The sequence below is a fragment of the Etheostoma spectabile genome, chromosome 10, assembly GCF_008692095.1.
Source record: "Etheostoma spectabile isolate EspeVRDwgs_2016 chromosome 10, UIUC_Espe_1.0, whole genome shotgun sequence".
NCBI lineage: Eukaryota > Metazoa > Chordata > Actinopteri > Perciformes > Percidae > Etheostoma > Etheostoma spectabile.
Window position 1 is genome coordinate 20928571 of NC_045742.1, and position 14144 is coordinate 20942714.

The 14144-nt window shown below is 41.3% G+C and overlaps 1 protein-coding gene across 5 annotated transcripts in view; it reads left to right on the forward strand.

Moving 5' to 3' along the window:
- The window catches only part of gria3b (glutamate receptor, ionotropic, AMPA 3b), an 82072-nt gene that overhangs the window by 10400 nt on the left and 57528 nt on the right, over positions 1-14144 (forward strand). The window lies entirely within an intron of this gene.

Below are 14144 nucleotides of genomic sequence, written 5' to 3' on the forward strand. Positions count from 1 at the left end.
ATGACTTGTGAAGTGGACAGTGGACAAAAGTAGCATGATGTCCAGTTTGAAATGAACTAACCATAAAGGAACGAACATTATGTGTGAATGGTGGAAGCGAAACAGCACCTTGCGTAAATGGCCAGGGAGACTGACTAACATACCTCTCTTAAGTATGCAAAGGACACAGGGAAATCTCACAAGTTCCCCTGTTTTTTTTTGTGCAGTGAATTTTTCCTCCTGCCCATTGCAGTGCTGCTTTTGCTGCTACTGCGGTACCAAGTCCCATCCCTGAGCTGTGAGGGAATAGACTTTTATACATAAAGTAGCTTTAATTCAGAACTTTCTCTCGAGTGGCCAAAGTTTGTAAGAAGTCAGTGAACACCCTCCCAATTTCAGAGGTTTGTCACAGAGAAAAGCTTTTCAGCCAACCAAAAGTGTCCCAGTACACTTTTGGTTTTGACTCCAAAGAAAGTTGTAGCTAAACATGCAAAACTGTTAGCTTGTCACCTCTCTGTATGATCGTCTTCTGTTGCACTTGTCCCCCCTTTAGACGTATTTATAACACCGTGTTCCAAGATCTTAGCAATTACTTTAGTGAGTTTAATCCTCGTCGCCAAAAAGATGTTATATCTTCTGAGTAAGAACTCAATGTCCACAACATCCCAATATCTTCGAATGTTTAATACAAACGGACAGGCATGACATCTTTACAAGTTACGCAGCTACTTTCACATGTCTATTGCTAGCAGCAACTTCTTCGATCTTTTTCTACTAGAGACAACATCCTGTCAGCAAAACACACTCTGATTTGGAACTCAATGTAATAGCGCCCCCTCCTGGAACATCCCTTATTAGCAGCTAACTTCAGAAACAGGATAAGGAAATGAACTATTATTCTTATATGTAAGTAAATGATATAGCTTACAGATAAGCATTCTTGTTTCTGAATATTACAGTTAGGATACCACAGAACCAACGGCCCAGAGTTACGAAAAATACAACCTGAACTGTTATAAGCTCTAATTTTCTCTTAACCATTTTTAATGAGACTTTTTTTTGGGGGGGCTGAAATAAGTTTCAGTTAAGAAAGTGTAAGTGAGGCCTGTGGATTTTCCTGATTAATCAACAAATTGATATGATTATAGTGTGACCCTTAAATGACTTTAAAGTACTTGCATTTGATCAGCCTGCCATGCTGCCATGTAACTGATTAGGTTAAACCTGGGACTCATTCTGACTATACAACATTGCAGCACAGTGACCATATATCTGACAAGATCTCCAACAGGCACCAAATTAGACGGAATTTCTTTTTGTGTCGTTAGTTCCCCGCACATATCCAGACAATGAAAGGTCCACTGAGAATCCATCTTTTCATCTAATATGAGAAAACCCATTGCTCTTCTCTCTTCAAGAGACTACATGAAATGGTTCTAAAGTGAAGCCCTTTGCTGAGAATCTTTATTGGTTTTTGTGGGGAAATTGCTTTAGACAAGTAAAGTGAGTAAGGCATATATAGGATTACAGCTCACTCACTGTCATAGAGCTCTGTTTTCCATCTCTCTCTCTCTCTCTCTCTCTCTCTCTCTCTTTGTACTACCTCCGGCATTATCATGCAGGGATTGAGCCCCATCTCAGCAAGGGCACTAATAAGATGAAAGGTGGTGCTGGATTCTCCATACATAACCAGAACTGGATTGAGGCTGAGGAGGAGAGAGATGATGTCTTCAAGGTTAAACAACTGGTCCCATCTCCCGTCCTCATTGACTTTGTCTGTTATTCTGCGGAGAAAGACAAAGAGCTGGGAGAAACTGGTCCTGGGGAGGTGCTGTTACGAAACACAGCCCGAAAATCATGCTTCACAATGCTAATACGTCAATGGCTCGGCTTGGTTTGTTTCATCAGCATAGAATATGAAATGTGACATGTGATTTAATTCGCAACACCGGGGGCAAAGGCTTAGTTTACATGCGAAGGAAGTGGACCTTGTGAGAGTGGCAGATAGTCATCCCCTCTTGGTGCCCCTGTGCAACACATTCTTGGCTTTGCTTGTGCATATAAGCCGTACTCGAGACACACAGATCAGAATTCTCCCTAAAGGACAGAAACAACCAGTCAGTGAGAATCAAACTCAGACGGTTTGCACTCTAACTGGAATATAGACATTTCTAGATTCCTTATGCCCTGTCTTGCAGATTAGGAAAAGTGAAAATGACAAACAGAAACTAGTTTAGCAAGCAAGACTAAAGATTAGATAGACTTGTAGGGCAGAAAAAAACAATCCAACGTCTTGACAGTGATTGAAAAATATACATGCCTGCCAGCCATCCACACAGTTTACTTTGCTTGTTTTTTTTCTCAATCATCCAAATGAGCAGAGAGGTTTTCAGCTGTCAGGTATGTCCTTGCTGTGTACAATTAGATTCAAAACAAGTCAGTCGGGTGCAGCGCACAATACCTGAAATATCACCACAAATCTTTGCCCAGCTCTGCTGTAGTCAAGTCGAATCATTTAAAGGCATCTCCTTAAACTATTCCTTTAATCTCTTTGATATGGCTGAGAGTTTTCTCCTTGTGCCCTAATTTGTTGTGAAGGCAGTGCACTTCTTACAGCAACAGTTAGAATGTTTGCTGTGTTGGTCTGACATGTTGAACTCTCTTTCATGCCTCTCTCCCTTTTTGCAGCCTTCCCAGACTCCCTGCCTCCTCTAACTCATCTCACTCCCAGCACGGAGATGCTGATTAGACCGTGTGTGTCGGCAGGGCTCAACACGCCTGTCCTGGCTGTCCGTCCTCATGAAGTCGTTGTGGCAATCTGCACTCCTCTTCATCTGCGATCCCCATGTTCCTCCTCGCTTCATGCTCCATTCGCTTTCCTTCCCATCCCTTCCTCCACATTCATCTGTGAAGAACAGTACGATGTAGGTCCGCAGTGCTGATTGGGAGGATTAGTGGTGTGTGAGGGACTTTGTCACCAGCTTTCTTGGAAATCCAATTACAGAATATCATAAGCCTTACATGTTTCATACTCGGCTGAATCCTCCTTAAAATGCACCCCGACACACTCAAAGGGTCAGTGTTTAGCCGCTGTCCTGGCTGCATACGGTAGTGACATTTTCCTGAAGGTGAGAGGAGTGATCATCTTTGAAAGGATAAGACAAGTCCTGTCGCACTCCTCTCGCCTCTGCATTGCAGCAAATGGTGGACTGCAAGAGCCTGTCTGAGAAAGGGATTGTTATTTGCTCAACGTGATGGGGCAGGGAGCACAGAGCATGGCTCTTGAAGTGAAGTGAGGGCCAAGGGTTTTGGTCTGTTATCTGCTCGCATAGATAGTCCCTAATTACATGTGCCAAGAAAATGACATGCAGCGGATGAGGGCAAAGTGAGATTCCTCCATGCATCTGCTGAGCCCTAGTTATTCAGTAAACCATCCAAGATAACGCCTTTATCGGAACTTTGAAAATGGCCAATGCATTGGACACTTGAACAGCCCTGAAACAGACCGACGCAGCTGCGTCTGGGTCTGTTTGACCCGCAGAGTGCTCTCAGCCCTGAGTGTTGCTCTGTGTTCAAACAAAATCACTATGGTAAGACCTTGAACGGGAAAATATCTGTCAGACGGAGATAGAGTTGAGAGTCATTGACTCCCTTGGGGATTGCTCACTGGCCACAAGTACAGGACTATATCATCGAGGTGGCAGGTGAAGAGGAGAAGGAAGGGCTGCAGAGAAAAACAAGAGAGGAAAGGGAATAGTTAATGAAGTGATGGGAAAGTACGTGCTTGTGGGCCACATCTGACCTCAATGACTCTGGTCTCCGGATCAGTTTCTCATCTTGAGGGCACTACATACAAATAAATTTTGCAGCAGTGAAACCTTCGATTTTTCAGGCATTATTAATGATGAAACAAAGGTTTTGAAAGCAGACCAGGGATAATCCTATGAATTTCTAACTTTAAATATAGAAAGAAAATATGGGCCTTTATAGGGGCTGTACCCGACATTCAAAACATTAATATGGCAGCAAATAACTATTTGCTATGCAAAGATATAATGGACTAATGGCATTCTGAGGAGAGAATGAAGTCACACTGCCTCTGTGTGTGTTGTAATCTCAGTTTGTAAGATCTTAGTTCTGATGGGTTAGTTGGTTAGTTGAAAACACTTTAATATTGGCGTAGGAAAAAACAATCGTAGATTTGCGATCCGATCGCCAATCGGCAGAGGCTTTATTAAAAAACTATAGGTAGGGTAGATACCAGTAGATAGTAGATCTCTCCATTAATTCTTCAGTTCAGCACAGTCTTTACTTGCCATAGAGTACTAGTTTTTACTAGCAATTATATTTTTGCCACACTATTAAGTCACATCTTAAAATTCTTTACAACATTCTGTTTAATTGAAATATTGGGTCAATTTAAAAAATCTGACATTTGTAGTTATATAAGTAGCATTCGTAATCTCACCTGGTCTTTCTTGCTAACAGAGCAGAGGTCCACTCACATCTCATTAGGTCTGACTGGGTTTGTAGGTTGTGTATGAACCTTCCAGACACAGCATGGTATGGGATGAGGAGTTTTTCTTATGCCTTTTAGGCCACATTCTTGAAGCTTCAAAGAGAATGTAAATTACTGTATGCTAACCCGAGTTTGAATTTTACGCTTACACACAATTTCCATAATGTCCTTCTCAGTTGGATGCACCACTCTGCATCAAGCTCGGAGGACATTTTAATTTTATCCTTTAACACAAATAGGATATTTGACAAGCCATGCAGCTAACTATACAGCTCTGCGGACATGTTTTCTATTGGAATATGGTTTCATGTGTTGTTTGTGTATCGGTTTTACACAAGCCAAAGTAAATAGTCCAACTTCCGTTTAGTTCAAACTTAATCACTGTTTGTTTGTTTGTTTATTTAATTACCTTATTTGCTTCTGCATTGCATTCTTGAAAATGTGGCAATGCAAACATAAACATAGATAACAACAAAGTTATAAGACAGAAACTAAATATACACTATCATTTCATGACACAACTTGTATAAAATAACAAAATACACACATAAGACAAGGACAGACATATACATAGCTCCACCAGTGCAGTTATTGGGCATGCTTTACATTTAGGTTGAACATGTTTTTTAAGACAGGTAATGTATATCAACATAGTATCGTCACATATTATCTCTTTCATCATCTCTGGACACATCTTACAACTGAACACACATCCATACTGTGCCATGCTAATAAATGCCCAACCCATGCAGTATTGCTATATAATACCATTTCTTAGCTTGTTTTCAGAAATGACTCATGTCATATTTAAAGTCCTCTGCTCTGTAGAGGGCTTCATGTGTTTTACTAAAAATTTGAGCAGCAGGGGTGTCAAAAAACTTTCAATATTAAAACATTTCCTTATATTTTTGGTAAAATAGCCTTGTGTTATTTCTCACTATACATGTTGGAATAAAATCATGTTTCTACTAATGGTTGACCTCTTCTCCATGTATCCAGGTGGTGGAGAAACAGAACATATTTATAGGCTTTTGCCTTGTATAGAGCCAGCCAGCGTTGCAGGCAGCCGTTCAGCCCCCTCTTTCATAGAGACACACTAAGTTAAGCCATTAACGTTACTGGCCAGTAACCTTTTTTGTGAGTTTTACCAACGTACATATCTAGCAGAGAAGGAAATGTCACACTGCAGCTGTATATGCTAGACAGATATTAAGTAAAACATACACATCCGTTATTAAATCTCTGCATGCTCTATCACGCGTTTTCCTGGCTACAGCATAATATATGAATTTATTCAGTTACTAAAGCAAAATGTTTGAAATAATACATAGAAACTATAATTGGAGGAAAATTGAACATAGTAGCAGAGGAAGTTCTGAACCTGTCCCCACTACGTGAAGATGCTTATCTCTTTGGTGGATGAGTTCCAAGCTAACCAGCCCAAGTGATCCCCAGGCCAGGCTTCTTACCCCCTATCACCCATCACCCATCGTACACTTACATAAACACACAAGTACATGCATGAAGAGACACATGCAGAGACGCACGTCTGACCTCACCAGTGATACGATTGTACTTTGCGTCTTTCAAACTCAAACAGCAGATGAGGTCGTTCGCAGCAGGGAATTCCCAAACCGACAGGTTTTAACTTGAACATTGTGTTTACATCCTTGTTTAGTTGCTTTACTTTCTTGTTTACTTGCCAACAGTCTTCTTCTCTGCATTATGCTTGCGTGCATTGCATCTCGGCCCACTACTACCACCAGTAATCAATGTGAAACCTTTGGCAGGGCTGTGTGCTCGGATGCATAGCGAGACTAGTGGACAAAAACTGGTGACTTTTTGATGAAATTGTGCTGTCACAGAGGAAAACATTTTGTGTCATGGCCTACAACAGTTAGGGCTGGCTAATAGTGGTTAAGTGCCTGACCACTCATGGCCGTGGGAACTAGGGGTGTGGAGTGTGCTGCAGCACCATCTTAGCAAAAAGGTAGTCAAACTACAACCATAATTAAAAATTACATTTATTTTAATGAATTGATTATTGATATCAACCTACTCCCTTTCATTACAATTAAATGTAATTTGATTTTAAAATTTGGTTGGTAAGAGATAAACAAATAATTTGATCAGAACAAATCTGCCAATTGCGCCGCTGACGCTCATTCATGAATAAACTAGTTGTGGAAACTTTCCCGGCGAGTCAACAGTACAGAAGTTAGCCAGCCTGTAACATGGCATGAAAGCTCATTTTGGATTTCTTCATAAATCAATCAAAGGCTAACAAGCCTAGTAGACCTGAGTCAGAAAACCCAGCAACTGTAACCGAAAGAAGTAGTAGCACCTCTCGACCTGTCACTCCCACAGCGACCCTGACCAGGCAGCTAACTTTTGATTTGATTTACTCTAAGTCAGTGATGTGTTTTATACCCTTGTATGTTGTGGCTCAATGTTTGAGCTTGTAGTAGGCCTGTTTTGTATCATTTTCATAGCTTTGTGCCTATATCCTGCGTTACACGTCCCTAGTGTTGCATTGTCTTGGATTTAGGATTTTATTCTTGTTTTGTTTTTCTGCTTGTGGAGTGTTGTGATGAATGCAGTGTGGTATGGCTGAAAATGGCACTCTCGAAAATTTGTTGGCACCCCCAACTCAAAATACGTTCCTTGAACATGAACCGCACATACTCTGTTCCCTTTGAAGAGCTCTTTACTTCCTGTCATACTATCACTACCTAATAAAGGCATTAAATGCAGAGTAAAAAATAAAAAGTAATATCCAATATCAATTTCCAATTATCAATATCGGAATACGGCAAATGTAGCCAAAAATCACAAACAAAATTATAAAAATTGGTGTATTGCAATGACCTATGTTCTATTGTTATTTTGTTTATGTACAGTTTGCATGGAAACAGATTTTTTTGTTAAATACCATCATGATTCATCCATCATCATTCAACATCAATTAACAATAATATGAGTGTATACAGTAAATTTGAATTTAATGACAGGATAGCCCCTTGAGATGTAGCATCTCATTTTTGAGGGGGTCCTAAGGAGTAGCCCTGCCCTAATGTAAACCAATAGATAGATTTTCTGTAGCGTACGTGCCTGTTTCGTTTCCATTCCCATTTAACCCAGCAGGTAATTTAAAGTGTGAATACATGCTGGATGTTGATGGAGCAGGACAAGTAACAGCTTCCTTTTAACGTTTCACGGCACCATTGCAGTTGAGTCGTTCTTGAATCTAGGTTTGCCATTTGAGTGAACAATTTGAAGCACTTCACATCTCTATATGACAAGAGCTGATGCAATCCCCCAAGGCACTTACGAGCTATCTCCCAATGACAGCATCCCTTCTTCAGAGCAGGACAGGCTGGTCCTGATGTAGGCTGGTGAAAAATGGAAGCAGGGAGGGAGGGAGCGTGAGGTATAGGGAAGGGGAGACTAAAAAGACGAGCTACAAGGACCGGGGGGAGAAGGAGACAGAGACACAGGCAGGGAATGTACAACATGTGGCTGAGTGGAGAAAAAAACGGAGCCAAAGAGAAAGAATGTGGATTTGGCGGGGAAATAAACAAGGAAAACAGCTAAAGACATATAATCATCAGTGACATTTACTGTTCCCAGCCCCCTTCCCAAGGCTGTGCAAAGCTCTGGCTCATGGGGCCCTTAAAAGAGCATTGGACTCCAAAAACTTTGAGTGCATGAAAAGGTCTTTTTATGTTGTTGTTTTTTGTTTTTTTCAAAAATTAGCTCAGCATGCCGGCAGCATACCACATTTCCCTCTGAACTAGCAGTCCAGGCCAGCCATCTCAAGTGATGCATCAGAAATGTAACATCCCCGTAGCACTGCCGAGTGTCCTGATTATAGAAGGGAATGAGGGCGGCACACAGTGTGTGTTTGACCAGTGAACTGGAGATGGGATGCATGGTTCCCTGCAGCAGAAAGGGGGAGAAGGAGGAGGTGGAGACATGGTTTAGCTGCAGAGGAAGGAAAAAAAAAAAGGAAAAAATGAGATTGGAGAAGGAAAAGAGAAGGAGCAGATGAGAGAGAATTATCTTTGTGTTGTTTATCACTCAGTCGCTCATGCAAGCTCCTCTAATGGCTCTGTGTACATGCACATGACTCGCTGAGCACTTGGGAGTAAATTAGCATTATTGAAATCCAAGGTGACACTCACAGAATCAGTGAATTATATTAACTGATGTGTTATTTCTTTAGAGTTGGAGACAGGTCAGGCTGCTTTATTTTCACCTACAAGACGACATCCCAGTTGTATTTAATAACTGAGAGCGATGAGGCCAAGGCATTTCTCAACAGCAGCTCTCTCTCCAGACTGTACCGTGCACTTTTTTCTTTTTTAACCAAAGTCTAACACCAATCTCTGCTCCACCGATGGTGTGGGGCGATATTATGGGGGAAACAATGTGAGAGAGGAAAGAGAGAGGCACTCAGGTGGAGAGAGATACTGCCACGCTTGAAGAGGATGGATGCTTTGGGGATGACCAGATGGCAAGCAACAAAAGGAGAGGTCAAATAGAGTGGAGGAGGTGTAGAGAGACAGTGAGGAAAAAAGAGGGGCGGGTGATTCAGTACTGCATGGACAGACATCTCTGGGAGAAGAATACATACATATACAGAGTTTGGCTCTTTTGGGCTGCAAGAGGATAATCCAGAACTTTCCATACTGTGGGTGGAACCTTTGAAAAAAACACTGATGTTCTAAGTTTGGCTCTTAAGAATCGCAAATAAGAGTAAACTCAACATGTAAAGGTTCAGAAATAAAGGGGAAATTAGTCCTTGTGTTTAAAGTATAAGCATTTCTTCTTGTATTTAATGTATTAAGCTGAAATCTTGGTGCAATTAACTTTCTTCTTTAATGGCAAAGAAACTTTAAATTCCGCAGTTTGCCTGGGTCAATATGTTTCTACTGATTGCTTTTTTGTTTTCCATTTCCTACTAATAAACCTCTCAGTGTAAATGGTGTGCTCATTTGCTCTGCTATCTTGGTATTCACCCTTGACTGACAGAATTAGAGTTTATTGAAATTTAAAAGAGTAAGAAATTTACATATGCTGGAAATTAGCGGGGTAGCAAATTGGTGCAGCTTGTCACAAAAATGTAGATTAATTAGAAAGTTGCAATGTGATGCAGACAAATGTGTGATTTATAAAGAGTTCCAAAACAACTTGTTACTTCCTCACAGGTGATCCCGGCTATTGGTGATAAGAGCCAACACTTCTTTTGTTTTTATCCACCACTGGGTGAAAAAGCTAATTGTTTTCCACTATTTTCTCACAGCATTTTTGAAATAATTATAGTTGTAGTCCGCTAGAGGAAGGGTCATTTTTACTGATGTGGGGATGTATTTGCTTAATAAATCATGATCCACAGTGCTAGCTCTACCCAAAGGTTCCTGGAGCTCAGGCTACAGCACATAAACACATTATGAACCCACAAAGCATCTACATGTGGTGTGGCTTGTTATTGGACATGTGCCAGAAAAGATTAAGAGTGAGAAAACAAGCACAGCTTTTGGCTCTCCATTGAAAATAAATTACGCTGCTTCTACTGATTGTATGCAACACTTGGTGTTTGGTATTTTTAGGCCTCCGGTGTCGCTTTTCTTAGCTTAAGCATTGCGTACAGGCACTAGGAATAGGCAATGGTTAGGGATAAGGTTACGGATAGGTGTCAACTGTTGCAGTGCTGCCTGGAAGTCGACGTTGGGGGCTTAAAACACCATTGAGCGACACACTTACTATGATTGGGTTCATTTAAAGCAATGCGTGTGGCTGTGAATGCCAATCCTTTAGCTAGACTATATGGAGAAGGCGGAGGTGCAGGAGGAAAATGGTTTTATTGTGAGGAAAGGCGTGTGGAGGATGCCTCATGTCTGAGGGGCAGAGTCGCAGGATGTTGGCAGATCTGGTGCAGTGAGACTGGCCCCCAAAACACAACAGGTCATTCTTTGTCGAAAACATCCTTGTAAACCCTGACCGCCATGGGAGAACATACCCGGAGCTCAGATCATTGTTGATGGCATAGCTCATGGGAACCCTGCAACACGCAGAGCTTTCCACTACAATAAGGTGGCGACCCTGAAAAGGGTGCAGCATAAAGACACCATGCATCTAACAGGGGCAAGAGGGAGGCAACAGGGAGCGAGATGAGGGCGGGTGTGGACATATCTGTTACTGAAGCTTGGGTTTGCTTAAAGCTCAACCTAATAAGCAGAGGACAGCTGAGCAGAAAGAAAGAGGCTGCCAGATCTGGTCCCCTAGGAGAGGTTCTGTGTCAGTACTGGCCCAAATTAAGAGAGAGTGCAGAGAAAACTGGGCTTCGACGAGGGCTGCAGCTCCTACTGGCTCCCATTCAATGTAAGAGATTGCACCACTCACCCTGCAGCACTTACCCACAATACCACTGTCCATCTGTTGATTCACTTATCAATAAGTAGTGTTGCGTGTGTATGTGTGTGTGCGTGCGTGCGTGCATGTGTGTGTGTGTGAGCGTGTAGTTTGTATGCAGTTTGTCTGCATCCATGCCTTTGTGTGGGCTTACCTCTCTGTGTGTGTCTGTCTCTGTCTCTGTCTGCGTGCGTGTGCATGTGCATGTGCATGTGCATGTGCGTATGCGTGTGTGTGTGTGTTGCTGAGAATGGATGCTTATACCATGGGAGAGGTGCCTGTACCAGGACAGATAGGGAGGGAATAGAATTAAAAAGGATGAGGCAAATCCCACCAGTGACTAGATCTCTCATTCACACAGCAATTGTGCTTTAAGAGCCGAATGTGTGAGCGCTGTCATGTTGTCCTCTTAATGGTCTGAAAGGTTTGCACATGCTGGAGCACCGTTCTTCACAAAGACAGACACATTTTCATGGGCAGAAAAAGAAGAAAAAAATAAATGGTTGTTATGTTGTGCCAACGGTTGCCTACATCTTGATGATCTTGATCAGGCTGAAGGCACAAAATACACACTTTCACGTTCGGTGATGAATTGTTTCCAGTTCGGCCTCAATAGCCTCAGAGAATGCTAAAAACTCCTTATTTAGAGTAGTATTTGAGCAAGACCATTTAAGGTGTATCCCTGGTCTGGTGTATCCCACCAATTGAATGAATACCTGTCAGCAAATTGAAAACAAATATTTAACATAGCCATGACATAAGATTGGATAGTGCCTTCCCTCCTGTCATCCACCATTTGTACTGGAATATTTAAAGTGTTTACGGCTGTTAAGAATGCTTGATTACCCAGCGGGAGTACTTGAGAGTCAATCAGAATAAGCGAGCAGCCATTCATGATAGGTTGGGAAAGCAAAACACACCTGTAGCTCTGAATGTTAGTTTACACATTAATGGCTTCCGACTGAATGGAAGTCGCTCCTGACTGACAATTTTTGCTGTCCCACTAGAGCGCATGATGAATACACAAACAAATGGAAACGCCTTTTGCCTCTCAAGAAATGTCTTTAGATGCACACGCTGATCGAAACAAAAAATGCTTGTATTACTGAGATGTTCATTCCCTGAAGTGGTTGTTTCAGATTTGTTCAAGTGAAAAAAATTCAAATGATGGTGTAACTGTTTATTTTCTTTTACCTATTCGTCTTAGATAGTAATTTCACTGAACAGAGTGTAGCTCGTCAAAGGGTTGTTTTCTTTCCCCAAAAGTGACTCAAAAAAAAAAAAGAGCTTTATCAAAGTTTTTACAAATACAAGTTATAAAAAGTAGACATACATTATTAGAGGGCAAAACAGAAAAGAAAAAACACACAAAAATAGAAATTAACATTTGAGCTTACTATAAAATGTGTCAGTGCCAAAAGGGCTGGTAAAGTGCATGTATTAAAGTGCAAATCGTAAAGTGCATATGTTAAAGTGCAAAGAGTCTCTTAAAGTGCAAAATGTTCAGAATGTTCCAAGGAAGGAGCGTTTTTTTGTCCAGAGTTCTTCTTCTTCTTAGTTCAGTGAGCACTTGTTTTCACACTTCATTGCAACAGTCTGTTGTAAAGTCCTTCAGCATCTGGTCTTCGATAATTTGAAGCACACCACACATATGACTATTTGTATCAGCTCTTTATTTTTCTCTAGTACACTATTGTCAATAATACAATACATTACAGATTTATATAAAAAATCAAACCTTACACCATACACGTTTAATTTGTCCCAGACTTCTCTAGCTCTTTCACAGTGCATTGAGAGATGCCGGTGTGACTGACATCGTGGTATCAACACACGCAAACGTTGTGGGTTTAAAGTCATTGAAAGGGAAACTGGATTCCCTTTTCACTCCAGGCAGAAGGACTTGTCTTTTTCAGCCTTATCGTAGAAAGAAACAGAAGCGGTGACAGGCAGCAGTGGTGCTCACAGCTGCTGCGAATGCTGCAGTGGGTCGTTCACGCTGGCTGAGGGAGCACGGCGATAACCGGTGGGAGCTACTGGTGCGAGCTGGAGATCTTCGGTGAATAGCTTGATGTTTCTATCCTTCGGCTGCCACTTACCCACCACAAACAAACACACACTGTACCTCTTGCATTTACAGTACGGCTTTGGGACTTTTGGCTAAAATCCTGTCACAATGCTGTCCACTGATACCAGATCTGTTCACTGATGCAAGACATTATATTACATTACATGTCATTTAGCTGACGCTTTTATCCAAAGCGACTTCCAATTAAATGCTTTCAACCCTGAAGATGCAAACTCCCCAAAACAAGTAGTAGGTGCAATAACATTAGCAAGTACATAGTACATAGTACATAGTACGTACTTTGTACATGAGCAAAACTACAAAGAGCCATATGAAAGTGCAGCTTCAAGAAATATATATATATATATATATATATATATATATATATATATATATATATATATATATATATATATATATATATATATATATATAGATATACTGCATATATTTATGTTTATCCGAGGTGTAGTGTAGTGTGGGTGTCAGAAGAGATGTGTTTTTAGCCTTTGGTGGAAGATTCCTAGGCTTTCAGCCATCCTGATATCAATAGGGAGCTCATTCCACCATTTAGGAGCCAGGACAGTAACAGTCAGGATTTTGTTGAGTGATTAGTTGCCCCGCGTTGTGAGGGGGCACCAAGCAGGTTGGCTGATGCAGAGCGGAGAGGCCGGGTTAAGGGTTGGACCATGTCCTGGATGTATGCTGGGGCTGATCCGTTCGTGGCCCTGTGTGCAAGTACTATTCAGTCTAATCCAGATTACGTTATCCATATGCATAATGAAAGTTGGTACCAGGGGTAAACTGGATTATATATTGTAATCATTAAGGAGGGGTATCATTTAGGACTGCAACTAAAATTATTTTCATTATTGAATACTTATTGAATACTAATAGAAGGATCAAAATAAAGATGGTCTAAGCAGAGGCTCCGGACTTTAAGTCCTTGGTGTTGGTCTAAACTCTAAAAAGCCTGGATCCTACCCTTCCCATAATGCAACTTGATTGTGTCTTTCATTAGACTGTTCCTGCCAGGTAAATGTCCCCATCTTTCAAACTCCTGACCCTTAATATGTGACACAGGATTTCTGTTAAAATGTTGCAGTCTCCAAAAAAACGTCTATTACTGTAATCAGTCAGAAAATGAATCGAGAACTATTTTAG